At 41.4% G+C, this 18,633-nt stretch overlaps 1 long non-coding RNA gene across 1 annotated transcript; it reads left to right on the top strand.

Moving 5' to 3' along the window:
* Positions 1–12,949: 12,949 nt before the first annotated feature.
* Positions 12,950–16,697, top strand: LOC144994692 (uncharacterized). Its single transcript, XR_013658287.1, has 6 exons — positions 12,950–13,090; positions 14,378–14,469; positions 14,815–14,926; positions 15,035–15,129; positions 15,199–15,298; positions 16,261–16,697. It is a non-coding gene; the product is annotated as an uncharacterized LOC144994692 (long non-coding RNA).
* Positions 16,698–18,633: the final 1,936 nt, after the last annotated feature.

The raw sequence follows: 18,633 nt of genomic DNA, 5'->3' as shown, positions 1-18,633 counted from the left end.
TTTCTTTGAGGGGGAAGTCAGCCGTAGATTGGTGCTAACTCAGCTTCATTTGACTAAGCCGTGTTTCTTTCTGAAGAGATGTTTCTGAATCTTTAGTATGTGTGTGTGGGGGGGGGGGGGGGGGGTCGCTCAGATTCAAACGTCAGTGTTAGCATGTCGACGCTCCACTCACTGATCATCTGAAGGATTCACACTTCTGCTAATCCTTCTCATCTCATGGTATGTGTGTGTGTGTGTGTGTGGGGGGGGGGGGGGGGTGTTTTAGTCTTCTTTTTTTATTTCAATAATTTAGCTAGCAATGACCCAGCTACAGTAATTTTACTGACTGATTCACAATCCCTAAATTGTTATGGTATTGATATCATAATAGAGTTAATATAAAAAAGCATGTTTAATGAAATTAGTGTTTAGGGTTCCACTCCGATCATCTTTTGATCCATTTTCAAAGCGTTCCTTTTAGCGGTCTTTTAATTATATTTATGATCTTTTTATCTAAAATCAAAAAGCTTTGTCCTTTTCTGAGACATAGTTTCTGCCGAGCAGCAGGAGTTCATTATTAGAAATTAGCCTTTGAGTTGGGGTGCACAGTAAACCCGCTGGTGCAGAGTAAACCCGCCCTTTCCCATCATCCTGTAGGACATGCAAAAAACAAACAAACAAACAAAACAAATGGATCTAGTCGTCTTCAAGTGGATGCATCAAGCTGCATTCACATTGGACATGGCGTGTCAGGGGCATCAGATTTCAATGTTAAGTCAATGTACGGACAGGATCTGATATCCTGCGCCATGACTAGGAAGTCGGGTGGGGCGCGTGAGTCCGGTAGCAGCGCGTTTGGAGCGTCCCCAGGGTGCTTTGGGTGGCAGATGAGGCAGGTTTGGACTCAGGGAATTAATCAGGCACTCAGGTTTGGGCACGTGAGGTTTTCAGTGACTTGATAAGGAAAAAAAAATCCAATATTGCTGCTCAATGTGAGGATTTTTGTCCTGAACTTCCATCCATTTTCTTAACCCGCTGGGGCCACGGGGTTGCCGGAGACTGTCCCGGCCACTGTTGGGCGAAGACCCTGGACAGATCTCAGCCTGTCACAGAGTCAATGAGCTGGAGCGATTGCACCCGCAAGCGATGGAGCTCAACGGGGGCCACAATGGCTGAGCCTAGCTTGCCTCGCCGGGTCCCTGGCCAGCGGAGCTCGTCGCTACAAGATGAAAATAAGAATAATATCATAAGGTTTAAGAGGCCCAGGCAAGTTGCCTGCTTGGCTCTCTGTCTACTTGCAAGCCGGCTGCCCAGTTTGCCAGCGTGGCGAGTGAGCTCCGTCAACGGAGTCCGGCGATCACTTCAGCTATGATATTTTCATCGAGGCAATCATAAAATGATCCTCTAGTTTGACCCTCGTTTTAAATTTTTCCCTCTCGAACTAATGTGGGACAGAAAGTCATCGTTCAGGGTCACAGAGACACAGAAGTAGCGTCAGAAAGCAGCCCTCCTTCAGACTGAGATGGACAGCCGATGGAGTGAAGCTTACCATACCGGGAGAGACTGAAAGATCTCATGAACCCAGACTTGGAAACATGATTACTGATGCTTTTGTAGATCTTTTTTAAAATAAATCCCATCTCCGAACTTCCTCCTTGTCTTCCACAAGATATACACAGACACTTCTCCATGTAGTGAAACCATTTGGTGGTATCTCCTCCCAGAGGTATCTGGGGCGTCAAGCACATTTTTGGACAGGCATCGAGCAGTAAATTTGACGCGCGTCAAAAGGGAGGTGTCCGATGCAATTTTGACGAGCGAGTCGCGTCCGGTGTGAATACAGCTAAAGAATGCAGTGAAGCAAATGCTTGGTCTGCCAAATGTAGCACTATGTCACAGCTACAGGCTTTTTTTTCCAACAGTTTTTTTTAGTATGCTACAGATTTAAAACGATTTCAATAAGGAAATAATCAGAAAGACAATTTTAAGCTTAATTTATTTTATTATGTCCTCCATTATGAGGGAAATGCCACAGGAACATGTTAATAAAGCCATTTTTTATTGGACTGGGTCTTTAACAGGAAGCTGGATAAAAGTGCTGTAAATATGAATTTTCTGTGTGATCTTGAGTGTTTTGGCATGCTTTAAAATGCCCCCCCCCCTCCTTCCAAAAAATAAAATAAAAAGAGGTGAAGTGTTATTTAAAGTCTGATAAGTGAAGAACAGAGTAATGAAATGGTCATGTGGTCTGATGATCAAACATCATCCGTTTGCTTTCAGGAGCCTGTTCTTGTGAAGGTGAATCCTAAGCTTTGGGGGATGGGGGGGGGGGGTATTCATTCATATTCCAGTCTTATATCAATTCATTGTCACTGACAGAGAATTTCATGGCCGTGCAGTGATCATTTTCCTGCAAAATTCCTGGCGGCTCCCACCATGACAGAGTTCAGGGAATTCGCATCCATCATGGAATCGGATCATCTGTCCAGGTCCATTCCAGCCCCCCCCAGCCCCCAACATAAATTGTTGCTGCTTAACAAAATAGCAGAAAGCACTCCAAAGGGGCCTTAAACGGTGGCAGAGCGTGAGGGTATCTGTAATTTATGTACACAGGCAGGCGTCAGTGTAAACTGGGGGGGTGCACAAACACCCTCGGCGGGACATTTACCTTTCGTCCTCATTGTCTGCGCCTCATTGACATATGGCCATCAATTTCTGCTGCTTCTTGCTCTGAATTGTCTTTAAAGTCGATTTGATGTGTCCAAGCTGTGCCCCCTTGCTCTGCCCCCCCTCCCATTCTTATGAATTGCCCCTCCCAGGGGAGTCCTTCTGTTTGCTTGCAGTGATAGCCTATGCTCATGCTGTTAATTTATGAGAGATAAAACTCCTGAATCGAGCTTGTTTGCAGCAGCATCCCCTTTCCTCCCCCCTCCTTCTTTTTTCCATGTGTCCGCTGTAAAGTGGCGTGTTGGGGGTTTGCTTCATGGAAAGACACTTTCTGCACGTCAATGTTCAAACAGGTGTTCTGTTGTCATGGAGCATCTTCTTAAAGTTTTAAATCCACATGAAGACAAATTCAAATCCAGGGCACTATACAGGCTTTAGTTGTTAGGGAAGGGATTCAGACACAACCTCTGCGTGGCTGTAAGCAAAGCAACACAACAAAAAGAAATGAATGAAAATGAAAACAAGTGGTGGATTTAGACTAAAGTGCAAGACGTTTCACGTCCATACTTAACATCATTACAAGAAATTTAAGAAAACAAAAATCACAATATGTCCAGGACAACATTTGCTGAGTACAAGCAAGTAAGGGATGATCTCAGGTTTTGTTGTACTGAACACAGATCAGGCTGAGACGGTGGTTTTCAGATCTTAGCACTGAATGGGTATCAACAGAAATGAACTAGTGGTCCAGATCCCTGTCAGAAAACAGGTAGTCTGTCAGGTCCCTCATCATCACTAAAATCACCAGCCTGCTACCTCCACACGACTACGAATCTCCAACGTTTCATAATTCTAAAAGTCCTAGTCTTTTAAACATGTGCCAAAAAGAGTTATGAAGGATTTGGAAAAACTTTTGGAGCAGGTCCTGCTGTGGCAGTGGCAAAAATGATAACCTTTGAGAATTTCTGAAGGGGTCAGCAAAGTCATTTTCACCGGCTAATCTACCTGCATACATGAAATTAAAATCTGTCATCTCCAAAACAAACCAAGCTGCCAAACTGCTCGTCCCTCCTCTGCTCCGCTGCTTGATATGACCTTTTCCTTTTCCTGCTGAACTATCCAAGGTAATAAATGCTTCAAAGTCAGGTGCTAAATGTGTTTAGGTTTTAATTATCACACTGATCCTCTTGGCAAATAACAGTTCCGATCAATACAGGCTACTGGGAAATATTCCATTGTGAATGCATAGTGGGGATTATCCCCATCTCCATCATCGTCATCGTCAACTGAAAAATCAAATTACAGCTGACGAAGAGCGGATCGAGCGGAGGAAGGTGTGACCGATGGATGCGGGTGCTGAGAAATGCAGAGGGAAATTAAGTTTTTTTCTTTAAGTTTTTGACTTTGTGATGCACTGACTCTTCTTTGTTATCATTTATGTCTTTATCATAAATCACAGACATGTAGACAAAAAGATTTGTAATTAGTTCCATCCACAAAAAATCAAATATGACAATGACGTGATTTCAGTTACAATGCAATAATTAAACCGATGAAGAACTCGTAGAACAAATACTATGTGAAACAATTGCTGATAGAACCTTTTAAACACCAACTCTGATGAAAATGATGTTTTTGATGTTTTTAACATGTTGATGATGGAGGACATATAAAAAGAAGATTAAGTTCAAAATTCCGTGGGCTGCACGGTGGCGCAGTGGTTAGCGCTCTTGCCTCACTGGTTCACTGGTTCAAGTCCCGGCTGGGGGACCTTTCTGTGTGGAGTTTGCATGTTCTCCCCGTGCATGCGTGGGTTCTCTCTGGGATCTCTGGCTTCCTCCCATCGTCCAAAAACATGATTCATAGGTTAATTGCCAACTTTAAATTGTCCATAGGTGTGAGTGTGAGAGTGAATGGATGTGGGATTGTGGACAGTCTACCCTGCGACAGACTGGCGACCTGCCCAGGGTGTCCCCCTGCCTTCGCCCATGAGTGGCTGGGATAGGCTCCAGCAGCCCCGTGACCCCGAAAGGGATAAAACGGAATAGAAAATGACTGAATGAAAAAGTTCAAAATTCCATGTTTGAGTATTTATTTATATAAACCATTGTGTATAAGGAGCAGACGAAATGAAAACAATCATCTCTGTGTTGTAGAAAAAACGCCGGGCAGGCCATAAGCTTCCTGCACCCCTATTCTGATTCACCAACCATATATGTCTTTCTTTTCTTAGTGTGGGGCAGAATCTGTCTTCAAACAGCCCCGGTGCATTTTTGTGTCACTGGGGCTGTAAGCCAGCAGAGTGTGTAAACAGAGAGCTCTCAGCAGTGAGGAGGGGAGGAGGGGTTGCCCTGCAACAACGGTCCACATTTCAGAGGTGAATTTTTGATGAGCTCCTGCTGCTCTGCAGAAATTATGTTTTAGAAAATGACAGGGTTTTTTGATTTTAAAAATGCCATTATCATAATTAAAAGATCCCTAGGAACGCTTTGAAAACAGATCAAAAGGTGAGGAGCTTTAATGTTATTTACATTTCGAACAGCGTTAAACAAGTATCCGTCATTTACCATTTGTACATCGCAGTCCCCTTGAGTTAAAGCGCTGGTGCCTATTCCAACATTTGTTTATGCTTATAAAATCTAATGAAGGGGGAGGGGTCAGCACATTCAAAACTGGACAGGCATCCATGAACATTTTGTCACTTTCAAAATCCATTACGCTATACTTACTTAGAATGTCACAGTAATGACAACGCTGAGGCTTTTGTCTAAGAAGTTTGGCCTTCATGTTGACCGATTTCTCCCTTCGTTCTCTGGTGGTCAGGGGGAACCTAACCCTTGTTAAATGAACTAAAGGCTATATTTCTGTCAGAAATGTTTCTGTGTGATATAAAGAAAGAATTTCCCATTTTTAGCATGAGACTGGAAGCTTCCACAGCACTGCTGGATGGTGTGATCTAAAAAATAATTCTTTAAAGTTTTATGGCTTGGTTTGGAGGGAATTTCCAGCCAGTGAAGGCTTAGGAAAACGGAACCAGGTTTACTTAGCCGGTCTGGACTCCAGCCTCTCACTGACCTTTTGCCTTAAGTGACAAGAGACTAAGTGAAGTGCAGTTGTGCTCTCAGAGAGTTTGTGAAAGCTACATGTTCACGGGGTGTTGCTGTTGTTAATTAAGCCCAGCCAGAGAAAACAAGCTGCCTTTTAAGTGTGGCTGGTGAGAGCTCACCTCTGCAGTTCACCGAGGAGGACACATTCCAGCAAACAAAACACCCGTCTGTTCGGGATTTGTCCTCAGAGCTCTGAACTCTGCAGACCGCGACTGTCTCAAGTTCTAACGGGAATTCAAAGCAACAATTAGCTAAAACAAGTTTTGACAGTCCTGTTTTCATCACGCATCCTTGCCCCCCCCCTGCTGCTGTTTGTTCAGGATGACAGAAAAGGTGCCCATCCCTGAGTAAACAACAGGTAATTATGGGCCAGCAGCCTGAGTCAAAGCTCTAAACATACAGTTAGGTAGGAATAATTCTTTGAAGCTTCATATTCACATACTTACTCTCTAAGCCCAAGAAAGTATCTGAGAGATTACTCTTTCCTGGCTGAGTAATCCATGAATTTCTCATTCCCTGGCTTCACTGCCCAGTGGCATGTCTGGTCTGTTTGATTCTTTTACCTCCAACAGAGCTTTGGGAAAACACAAAACTTACCTTCTCATGCCGCCTTCGCCTTTAGCTGCGGTCTGAGCTTCAGCCATTTCATCAGGCCGATCTTAGTGTTTAAACAAGGAAAACTTTGTGGAATTGTTTACAAAAACTGCTGTGATCTCACGCACCAACGATCCCAATACACCAAAACATCTACAACACTTGAAGCCTGGAGTTCCATGTTAAACATGTGATCCCCATGTCACCATGTCGAGTACCCATCATTGTTGTGTCTTTGTTGTTGCTTTGAGTTTTAATCCTGTTAATGATGAAAAGCTGTCAAATGTGCAGAGTGACCTGTTTGTTTGTAGCAGCTTACAGAAACCAGAAAATTTTACACTTTATAAAGACACATCATATATTTTAAAAAGAGGGTTTGTAATTTGTCGTCTCTGTTTCTTCCGAATGAATAACAACTAGGAAGGGGTGATCAGGCTGCAAATATTTAGAATCGGGGTACCAAAAGCTCAAACTCAAACATTTCTGAGCTTTCCTTCTTGTAATGAAGCGTACGATGGACACCCAGTCAGACGTTGACTCAGAGGTACCAAGTTCAAAGTTTTACTTAAAAGCTCAATTGAGGTAGACAAAGTTCCACAGTGGCCGAGTGAGGATAAAAAAGACAGGATGAGCATTTTCAGCGAGTACAGGAGGGTCACCTAGAGATGAACCAATCTTACTAGAGATCCTCTGGACATAAACTTGGACAGACACAAGTACGACTGATGACTCCTAGCAGGCAACGTAAATGATGAAAGAGGGTCAGAGTGAGCAGGAAGGCAACTTTATAATGTTTCCCACTCCCTGTGTGTCCAGGTATGAGTGGCTGAAGCAGAGTCAAAGGAGAAGGAGAATCCAGTACAGTATGGAGCAGTTTTAAAATAAAGTTTCCTCTGTTGATGGTTTTGGGGATTTAACCAGAAACAGAGGACGAAATCTGTAGCAAAAAATCCACATGCAAGAGCAGAATCCAGAGGCCAGGTCCAAAAGACACAACAGAGCCAGAGGCTGCATTTCGGTGAGAAAGATGGTCAAAATGGTGAGAACTTGTTGTCTTGACTTGTTTTGAAGAATGAAACTTGCAGATGACCTTTTATGAACTAGGAGCATGTTAGACGGAACACTAAAGAAACACAAAAGGTGCATGATTGTAGCCAAAGGACATAAAGCCAGAAGGACCAAAAATACTCTGAGAAGTCAACCCCCCCCCCCCCCCCCACCACCACCACCACCACCAAACACAAACAAGCACAGGCACCAGACAGTCTGTTGGGCTCGTCCCAATATAGCTGAGACTGCTTGGTCCAAAGCATCCACCTCCACATTTAACTGTTGCTTATCAAGGGACAAGAGGTGAACATGGTCTTGAGTTCTCTGGATTCCTTATCAGGATCAGGAGTCCACATGAAGAGTCATTTCTGGAGGTCAGGACATAAAGTGGTGCAGCAATTTGGCTGTCTCTTGATAAAGCATCTGAGGAAGTTAGCAAAGCCCCAAAGCATTTTGTAATTGTTTGCATCTTGGGGGTGGGTCATGACAAAAAGCCTTGGAGGGGCCAACCTTGCGTACTACATTAAACTCAAAGAAACATTAAAAAAACATAGAGGACATGAAAGTCACAAACAGGCTGTTTTGGAGTAGGCATGGTAAACCGGTCAAAAAATTGAATATTGTGAAGATATATTAAGATACACTTGTGTAACAGGTCACTTAGAATGCCATCAAACATATTTCTGAGCTCCATGGTGTCAAACATCCACAGAACACTTAGACAGAAGGAGCAAGTCGAGTCCAGCTTCATGAATCCAAAACCATCTACAATTCTGTGGGACAGAGTTAAAAAGGAGCAAACCTCTGACTGTTGTTTCTGGTCTGCTGTTCTATACTGGTTTGTTCTGCCAGAGAGCAGAGAGATGCTGAACGCCACGTTTGAGCTTTAGGAGAGGAGGAGGAGGGTATCAGGGTGCAATGATTCTCCCACTGCACTCAAAAAAAGGAAATTACCAGCCAATTAAGTTAACGAAAAAGTAACTTGTCATTTCAACCAGAAAATTTTATGTTTGTAAATCTTACGTGAATGAATCATGTCGATTGTACATAAAAATAATCCATTTAAAAGTTACTAATTTCAATCACGTTGATCCAACATGATACCATTAAATTGGATGCATTAGTAATCGCAAGGAATTGTGGGATACCATTTTCTTTGTCTATCTGGGCAGATTGGGGTATAAGTGTGAGTTTTTGTCCATGGGTTTTATTGTCTAGCTGTTTTACTCTGTTTTAACTAGTGATTTAAAATGTTATGTTTATTTTTTTTTTTGCACCATGAGTTAAAGTTTGGTAGAGGATGATGACCAACCCCCTTGTTTGGCAAACTGTTAATGTTCTAATACTTAACACAGAGTTCGCGGTAATTGAGCTCCTGTCTTGTGATGTGGGACTTTGCTGGGTAATTCATGCCTTTGATGTGAAAATTAAAAGACCCATTGGTTGTAACTTTGGAACAACATATCAATTACAGATGAATAAATAAAATTAAAGAAATAAATAGAAATTCAAGTTAAATAAACTTAATTTACTTAGGTGACCAATTGAAGTGATTCAATTAAATTGGATCAACTTTTTAGAGTGAGCAACAATATCAATTTAAAGTTGGGTGCAACTGCTCTATTTAAATTGAATCAACTTAAATTTATTAGTTTGAACCTAAATACATTAAGTTGAGCCAACCTAAATACATTAAGTTGAGCCAACCTAAATAAATTAAGTAGGACCAACATGATTCATTTTTGTTCAAGTAACGCAATCTAATCATGTGGAAATCCTTTCCATAATTTTTTTATGTTCATTCAAAGTGAACGTTTTTTGAGTGTGCAATGAAGGAATGTTTACAGGGTTTCAGGAGGAGGCAGATGGAGTCTGCGACCCTGACCTGATCGATCTGGACCAAGAGCAGTTAGTCTAACTTGTAGACTGCTACAGTTATACCCGTACCATAAACAGTCCTACATTTGCTAGGTTTGTTTCATTTAAAGTCTATATTTAGAGACATTGAATCTTGTCCTTTGCACAAACCTTTTGGTTTCTTCTCCTGTTAGGTTTATCCCTTCTTTCAGTTTCATGAAGAGGATTGTACAGTCCTCCATCCCTCCTGCTCCCCTTCAAGCTAAATCTGTGGGACCCCAGACCATCAACCGATGGCAGAGATCAAAATTAATTGTTCCTTTTTTTTTTTTTGTAGTCCGAGGCAATTTCATAAAGAGATAGGAGAACGCAGCCATGTGTTGTTTTAATTGTATGTTAATAACACTGTTTATCATCACTAGTGTGAAGCCTAAACAGTTCTCCTCTGTGTTTGAAGGTGTCTGCAGGTTGTATGGATCCACAGTTGCATTGAATTCCCTGCAAAAGACAGTCCTGCTGCCAAAGTTCAGCTCTTTCTTTCAATGATCACAGCATCCTCCTCCCCTGCAGATAATCCTCACTACAGATTAATCTATTCTCAGTGCTCTTGATGGCTAAACCACCTACAAACCATTGGTCTAAACTGCAAACTACAGACATGTATTTCTGTCACATCACTGTCATTTATTATAGAATGAATTCCTTTTCTCTGTTTTTTGTTTATGTTTTTTGAAAAAGAAGGTCAACACTTTTACCTCAAAGCTGCACTAAGGAAGCTCTGACCGGTGACTCCAGGAGTTATTCTATAGAAACGCAAAACTGATCCCACATCTGTTCAGAGGACCATCACATTTTTTTCCTGGCAATTTATTCACACACTTGGGCCCCTAATGCCACTCTGGGCATTAAGGGCTCACATTCACCCACTATAATCATTAAAATCACAAAAATACTTCAGAGAAAACAAACACATCACCACATAGACGGAGATGAAAAAAGGGTATTGTTTGCTGATGACTCTGCTGTGTTCCTGAGCTGCTCCTGAATCTGAGGAGGGATTTTAAAAAGACCTGCAGACGTGCTGGCCTGTTCCTGTGGACCAGCCTGTGTGTCAGAGTGGACCTGCCTGTGCAGCGTCCTGCAGGCCTGAAACCTCCACGAGGAGAAAGGGGGCCGACTGCAGTGAAAGATGAAGATAAAAGCCTTTTTCTGCTGGAGTCTGTCTGTCCTGAAACTGGAGACTCTACGTTTCTCTCAACAGAAATCCATTTTGAACACTCGCAGAATTTCATGATAATGAGGTCATATTTCACTCAGAAATAATTTCATGCAGCGTGTAACTCAACAAGGATTATTTATCTAAATTACAGAATAACGTGCATTAGTCATGTTTTCATATTTTTCTGTGGCTTGCCTCCAAACTCAGAGCAGATGCCCCCCCCCCCCCCCCCCCCCCCCCCAGATGAATGATCACAAAGTGGCTAAAACGTTAGAAAGTCACATTTTTCATAGTCCTGCCTGAAGGTAGGCTGTTTGTGTGTTGTGGCTTCATGCAAGCCAGTTGTGGGTTTGCCCCCCCCCCCCTCCCCCCCCCCGTACTGATGGTTTGGTCCACATCAAAGCCTTGTTCACATCTGGTTTTAAGTAAATGGGGAGGGCAGGTGGACATGAGAGTTCTTCATCGGAGCGGTTGGGGGGCAAACACACCCGAACCCCCCCCCCACCCCTACCCATGTTTCATCAAGATGAATCTGAGCGCAGAAGTGTCGTTTCCTGGAGGGGTGTTGGAAAATTAGGCTGAGAATAAATCTCAGCAGGTCTTGCCAGTTTCCCACAGGCTCTAGTACAATTGTGCAGTCATGTGATGTAACCCATGTGAATTCTTCATAACATTAAAGTGAAGGTGTAAGGGAAGAGCGGAACAGAATCAGGAAAGATCCAGGACATACATTGAATTGATTATCTGGAAATGTCCGGAATATCTTGGATCTCTCCTATTTGACACAACAGGATCAATCATCCATGTAAAGGATGCTCATTTGATGTCCTTATTGCACATAATTTCCTGGTACTCTCTAACTTTTAACAGGGTGTTTCTGTTCCTTCAGGAAGCATCGATCTGCGCTCAACCACATGCTCTGACACAGATGACTTTTTAAGGTTGAGGTGAAATGAGGGCAAACCAAGAAAACCATCAGTTTCTTTCACTTCTGACTCTTCTAAATCTTGTCCTCTGCTTAGAAACTCAGCTAGAAGTATGTCAGCGTTGAAGTTAAGTTTAAGAATTGTGAGATGTAGACTTGCTTTGGTTTTGGAGAAAAGTTCACAATCTGCAGCTCAACAAGCCTCATAAGCCCAGGTTCTTGGGCTTTGTTTGTCACGTTGGTGAAGGAGTTTCTTCTGTCTTCTCTGTCTGATGACTGACCATGAACAGGAAGCAGAACTTTTCCCCAGATGGTATTGGAATAGTATTTATTATGACATTTATCATTTCACTCATCAAAAAAATGGATTACTTGAAGACAAAATGCATCCTCTTCTCTTTTCTCAAAATCAGTCCATCACCCTGTCATGTAGATCATAGTCTTCAGTTCCATCAAGAAGTCCTTTTCTAGACCATCAAGGAGCAAGGGGGCACCAAACACACAAATCTGTACGGCTGCTTCATGATTCACTCAGATTTTTCTGATGAAGGAAGTCAAGAAGATCAGAGGGAGATTTTCCTGCTTAATCCTCCATGGAGTACATTACAGTCATCTCTGTTTCCTGTTTCCTGTTTTCCTGAAACTTCTGTCCAATCAGATGGTCTGAATACTGTGACGTTGTCTAAGCCTGCTAGAAGGCCCTGCTGACATCACCTCAAAATAAATGGATGACTGACATTGATTTTGCATTAAAGGGCTCGCAGAACTGATGTTGAAGGCCTCTTTAGCTCTGAACCCGCCTGGCAACGAAGGACAGCTGAAATGTGATTGGTTAAATGCTCCAATATGAAAATACGTCTGTCTGGAAGCAGCATGACCATCATAAACACAATAAAAGGGAATGGACAGACCATTTGGAATGATTTAATGAGTATGCATTGACAAACTATAATCAACACATGATTCAGACTTAGGCTTGAAAATATAACTGACAACTCAACAACACCTTACACCATTCAGCAAAAAGTAATGTGTAAAAAAGCAAGAACAGTTCATTTCTATGGAGTTATTTCAGTCTCAATAATCAGAAATGCACACAACCGGTTTTACAAATACACACGCTCCGATTCACAAATGTCATTTTATGCAAACGTGAAAAATAAATTCGGAAATACACACCCTGTGTTTCACAAACACACACATTGTGTTTCACAAATGCACACTAAATGTTTTACAAATGCACAATAAGTGTTTCTCACAAATGTGCACACTGTTTTTCACAAAAACATTTTAGAAATTCACAATAAATGTATCAGAAATGCAGACTAAGTGCTTCACAAACATGATTTTTAGGTACACATGTGATGTGAACTCACAGATCATTCGAACTGCAGACTGTGCATTCAAAATCCCGTTCTCGTTTGTGAATCTCCCCGTGTGTGTGAGAGATTTTTCTACGGTGAATATTGAGACTCATCTGACGGAGCGGGTCGACTAATCTCACCATTGGCTAGTGAATCTGTCAATCAAACTCATTGGCAAAGCAGGCGGGTTCGCTTTTAGCCAATCGAATGGCCCCTTACACTCTTCACTCTCAACTGACGAGGGAGGGAGCTGTTCAACACAGCAGTTGGGAGGACGCGGGCGGCAAACATGGCGGAGAGTTCTTCTGAAAGGGATCAGTCTCAGCCCGTAAGTAATGCACTTATTTGATTATTATTCCCTCGTTGTACGTCCTGTAATGTTATTGAATACTAAGTTGAAGCGTTCTCCTTGGCCAAGTGACATGTGTGAATGCTTTATGAACACTGCAGCCGAGTCGTTTGCAGAGTACCCCCACCGCAAATTAGCTTAGCTTAGCCTGTGCGGTCATATTTTTTATGAAAGCGGGGGAGGACTTATGATGGTTTTGTCAAGTTTTATACTTGGCATACCAGCTCTTCACACAACACGAGTAACTACAACCAACCAGGGGCCTCGAAACTAGCCGGCTTTTGACTCAAATTGTGTCTGTCTGCCCTGTGAGTGTGAGGGAAGTTTAAGCTAGCGCGTCGGTTCAAGCTAGATATACAGCCAATCTGTAGGTTCTTAACATGATTCATAAGGAACTAAGGGGAAAACATGCCGGATTTACAGCAGCACAGAAAGTTTAATAAAAAGTATTGATTTGGAGACGGGGATTTGTTTAAACACTGATGCTATGCTAACTAGCTAGCTAGCTAGTTGTTCAATGTGCTGCCTTTATGTAAACGCGATCCGGGTTAAAGTTAGACACAGTCTTTTCACAACCCAGACTTTAAGACGGGGTGGATTGTGCAACAAAGTTAATTCATATGACATTCATGAAAACTGTATTTTGTAAATATAACAGACGTGAATCCACTGTTGAATGAAAGAAGCCTCATTAAGTTTCTAACGTTAGAACCCGTATTGTGCTGAAAAGCCCTGTGAGATTGTGTCAGAGTGACAGCCACTAAATTCCCCGTATCTTTACTTCCAATGACGAAATGACAAGAATCCCAAACATTATGTTTTTAGTCTGTTTTGTAGTCGATAAGTAGTCACAGAAAGGGCGGATGGGAGAAATCAGCTGTCAACAGTGATTAGAGTAGAAGTTACTGTAAGTATTACACACAGGCTTCCTGTGATCAGTGTCTTGTCTCTGATTTTTTTAAAGCTGTTCTTTACTACAAGCTCAAGTTACCATAGCAAGAGTGTTTTAAAAAAATTCCCCTTTCTAATATTTGAAAATTATGTAATTTAATCTCAGACAGCTAAATGATCTAATCCATGTTTGTCGTGTTTTTATTTATTCTCTAGGAATTGCTGAAGCGTGACATCCTCAATACCTTTCTATTCTATTCTATTTCATATTTTATCATCCTATTGTATTACTGTTTTACCTATCAATTGGGAATTTAGCATTTTTGCCCCTGTAAATATCTGCCAGTTGAAAGTATTTGTACTTGTATTCCATAGATCTTGTACCTGAAGATAGCAGAGAACAACTGTGCAGACACCCACTTGGCCTTCTTCAGTGACGCTGTGAACGTGTAAGGATTACCTCTGAGGTATTCATGTTATTCATAAAGAAATATTTTATTCACATATCAGGCAGTATAAGCACTTGGTTATTTGTACAAAAATAAAATAACTTTTTTTAGACTCCTCTGAAAACAAAGGCAACTCTAAAACTCTTTCCCCTCATGGATAACATTTTACCCCCCCTTAACAGTCTCTCTCACCTCAATTTTTTCCCCAGTGATACATGTAACCCACTCCTGCAATTTGTCTAACCTAGAAATTCTACTTATTGGCAACATACATAAGAACATTACATTTTAAATTGATGTGTACCGTATTGGCGATGCATTTGTAATTATGTGTTTGAGACATGATTTTTATGTTATTGTCAGGGTGAGAGGAGATCACGGAGGACAAAATGTGGGCATAGCTGAGTTGATGCTCACAGTACGTAGAACTGACACAAACAGCTTCATTGCAGCAAAAGTGTACACACAATCAACAGTGAGTTGAACCTAGTTTTAGACGCATTAATATAAACATAAAAGTGAATGATGTATTAAAAATAAATCTGACAATATAATATTTCTTTTTGCTTTTTTCCAAATACAGGATTGAGCTCCTCTGGTGTGATGTCTTCATGACTGTTACTGGTTTATATTACAACATCCTGCACTCTCCTGAGGACCAAGACTTGCTCAATATCGGTAACATCACGTATTCTGCTGCCATTACATCTTCCTACTACGCATTCAGGCCAGTTTGGATGTCTTTAGTGACGCGTGGGACAGCCATCCAATCAGGACGGAGCAAAGCATGACACCAAATCAGCTGTGGCAGTTGGGCTTGACCCAGAACCCTGTTTCTGATCCCCGGGTAAGTGCTTTATTTCAGTGTTTTTCAACCTTTGTTCACTTGTTCCACGGTCTGACACCGGACTCTGTGGAAAGTTACACCGCTAAAGACGAGCTTTAGCTGGTATTTTTGTTATAACTGAGCGACTTTATCAGCAGAATTAAGAACAAGGAAGGGAAAACTTTAACCACTTCTGATTGGTCAGACTGATGACATGTGATCAAGCCTTCAATAATGATTGGCGGAGACAGTTAAAGGGGCGCGACTTTTCCTTACACAGTTATAGCTGCAGCTAAATCGCGGCACCGTCAACCTTATCAAAATGTATTTTATAGAATTAAATAAACACAAAGAAAAAGTCATTTTAAGATCTTTTATATTCCTAACTACTCAGTGTTTTATCAGTGCCTGTTTGGATTAACAAAGAGCTGATTTCCTGGAGATGGGAAATGTTTTTAGATCAGTGAAGTAGGGCAATTCCCCACGGCGCACTTGACCATCTCCCACGGCACACTAGTGTGCCGCGGCACACACACTGGTTGAAAAACACTGCTTTATTTAATCTCACTGTACTGGACAACTGATTTGTGTGCAGTTCGACTAAAGTGGAAAGTATCAAGAACAGTATAATGAAATCACAATGACTACAAGGAATTTTCATCAAAAATGAATGAAAAGTATTATTGTTGTGTGGTGCAAACTATTTCCCTAAATTGTTTGGTTTTTTAAATCAAGTAGGAAGAATAGCACATCTGCAAGTTCAAAATGCATCACAATGCATGGCATTATGAGCCATCAGATGTACTAATGTCACTACTTTGTTAAGGTTCACTTATTTGCAAATTATAAACAGTTATGGAGATATGAGGTCTGCCTGCTAGAAACAATATAAGTCATTATTAGTGGGTCTCTGTTCATACATAATCTAAAACATAAAAAAAACAGTGCTGTTCATAAACAGTATCTTTTTTTTTTTTTGTCAGGGTATGCTGCTTCCAGAGAATGAATGGGAAGAGAGTGGATCCATGGCTGAACCTCATCCTGGGATCAATGTCCTGGTATGGGACAGTCCCCTTTTGGGTCCACAAATGTTGGAACTGCAAGACGACATCAACCCATTGTGTAATTCAGACCGTTTGGGAGTGGACCTACATCTTTACTGTCCCGTTTGTTTAGAACTTAATTTAGGCGACATAATTACATACAGAAGAAGAGAGACTGAGGGGAGGAAGACAGAGTTCAAATCAATACTGCTGTATTGTTCAAGGGACTTCATTGTATGTAAGGAAGTTATGAAAATTAGTTCCAGTTTAAATAAAATTCAAATCAGTAGAGATCCCACATTTGCTTAAATTTTGATGTTTTAATCTGTCCATGTTTTCACTGAATTTTACTCTGCAATAAAGGGTGAATGTTTGCACTTTGTTGTTCTATGACCATCTTTTGTTGTGTAGTATTTAACCAGTTATAAAACCCAGAGAGATGAGGAAACTTTTTTTAAGGGTGACCTGGCCAAGAGGTGTATATGTATATGGTTACAATATAAAATCTATGACATTTGAGTTATTAAAAAAATAAAATTAAGGTCCAGCAGAGTGACTTGGGGAGCAGGGGAGGTGTATTGGGTATCTGTGATTGACAGTGAGATGAACTTGAGGTAATGTAGTCCCACTGCGTGGTACGGAGCAAAGTGATGCCAGTTTCTCCACAAAACCTGTGGAAGTTGCAGGTTTTTCTCCTCCACCTTCATATGATCTAGACCGAAGGGGACCGTGTCTGAGTGTTGAAATGACGCTAGCATGAAAGCTAAGAGAAGGATAACGTACAAACAATCCCGAGTGAAACATTCATTTTAAATCTCATGACCAGTACAGAGTTCGATGGATTCTATGTCAACTGCATTCAACCAATGTTGCCTTGCTACCAGGTCCACTGAAAAGTTGCACAAGCCAGTAAATTTTGACAACCGAAGGCAAATAAACCGACAAGCCATGCTAAAGCTAACACGCTAACGACCGACTGGTCCAGAATCAAACATGGGCGGGGCTTTTGCCACCCGCAGAAAGCGTAGAGAAAGTGTAAAGGGCCATACAATTGGCTAAAAGCGAACCCGCCTGCTTTGCCGACGAGTTTGATTGACAGATTCACTAGCCAATGGTGAGATTAGTTGACCCGCTCCGTCAGATGAGTCTCAATATTCACCGTAGAAAAATCTCTCACACACACGGGGAGATTCACAAACGAGAACGGGATTTTGAATGCACAGTCTGCAATTCGAATGATCTGTGAGTTCACATCACATGTGTAACTAAAAATCACGTTTGTGAAGCACTTAGTCTGCATTTCTGATACATTTATTGTGAATTTCTAAAATGTTTTTGTGAAAAACAGTGTGCACATTTGTGAGAAACACTTATTGTGCATTTGTAAAACATTTAGTGTGCATTTGTGAAACACAATGTGTGTGTTTGTGAAACACAGGGTGTGTATTTCCGAATTTATTTTTCACGTTTGCATAAAATGACATTTGTGAATCGGAGCGTGTGTATTTGTAAAACCGGTTGTGTGCATTTCTGATTATTGAGACTGAAATAACTCCATACATTTCTGAGTTGTTTTACTTTGTTGAAGAAGTTTGTAGTTTTACATCTGCCTGCTGACATTCACATTTGTGGCAGCATGGTGTGGGTTTGTAACTTTGAGTCACTGATGGTAAATGTCCACTTGCAGGTCAGGTCCCAGTCGGATCCTGGTCTCCTCTGGTGGCCCTCCTGGTTTGTGAGGAGTGAAAGTTCCCCTGAACTCTGCTTTGGATCAAGCACTGCAGAAATGCTGCATAGACGTATTGAGAAGCTGCAGAACATTCAAAGCCATAAAGTGACCATAGAAGATGCCCCCCCCCCCTTCCCCTTCTAAGTACTGATAAAGGTTTTCCCTCCACAGTCACCCTTTGCTTCTTCAGTACTCATCAAACATTTCAAAGCTTTCTACACAAAAAAACCCTCTGATATAATCCATTATTAAAGTACAGTTAATAGACTTTGCTTGGCATAATGCGGTTTGAGTTAGATTATAATAATTCTCAATGCTTTTATTTCAGCTCAGTATAATGTTTTTGTTTCAGTTTGACATTGAGATGAGCTCAATTAACTGATTGGTGTTTTATGAACAAGTTCAACTCCAGAATCCACATGAATGTTTACCAGAGGAATCAAAGGGTTTGTCAGAAACAGTGACAGAGCTGAGATTTGGAAAATTGCGGCACATTAAATTCCTGATAAAAGGTGGTTATTTCTGCTTTTAGTCTGACTGAAGCTCTGCATACAGAGCTTCAGTCAGACAGGGTGTCTGCAGGT

Source organism: Oryzias latipes, chromosome 10, assembly GCF_053564925.1.
Source record: "Oryzias latipes strain Hd-rR chromosome 10, Olatipes_Hd-rR_3.1".
Lineage (NCBI taxonomy): Eukaryota > Metazoa > Chordata > Actinopteri > Beloniformes > Adrianichthyidae > Oryzias > Oryzias latipes.
Note: the sequence above shows the minus strand (reverse complement) of the source record. Positions and strands in the feature narration are given on the sequence as shown.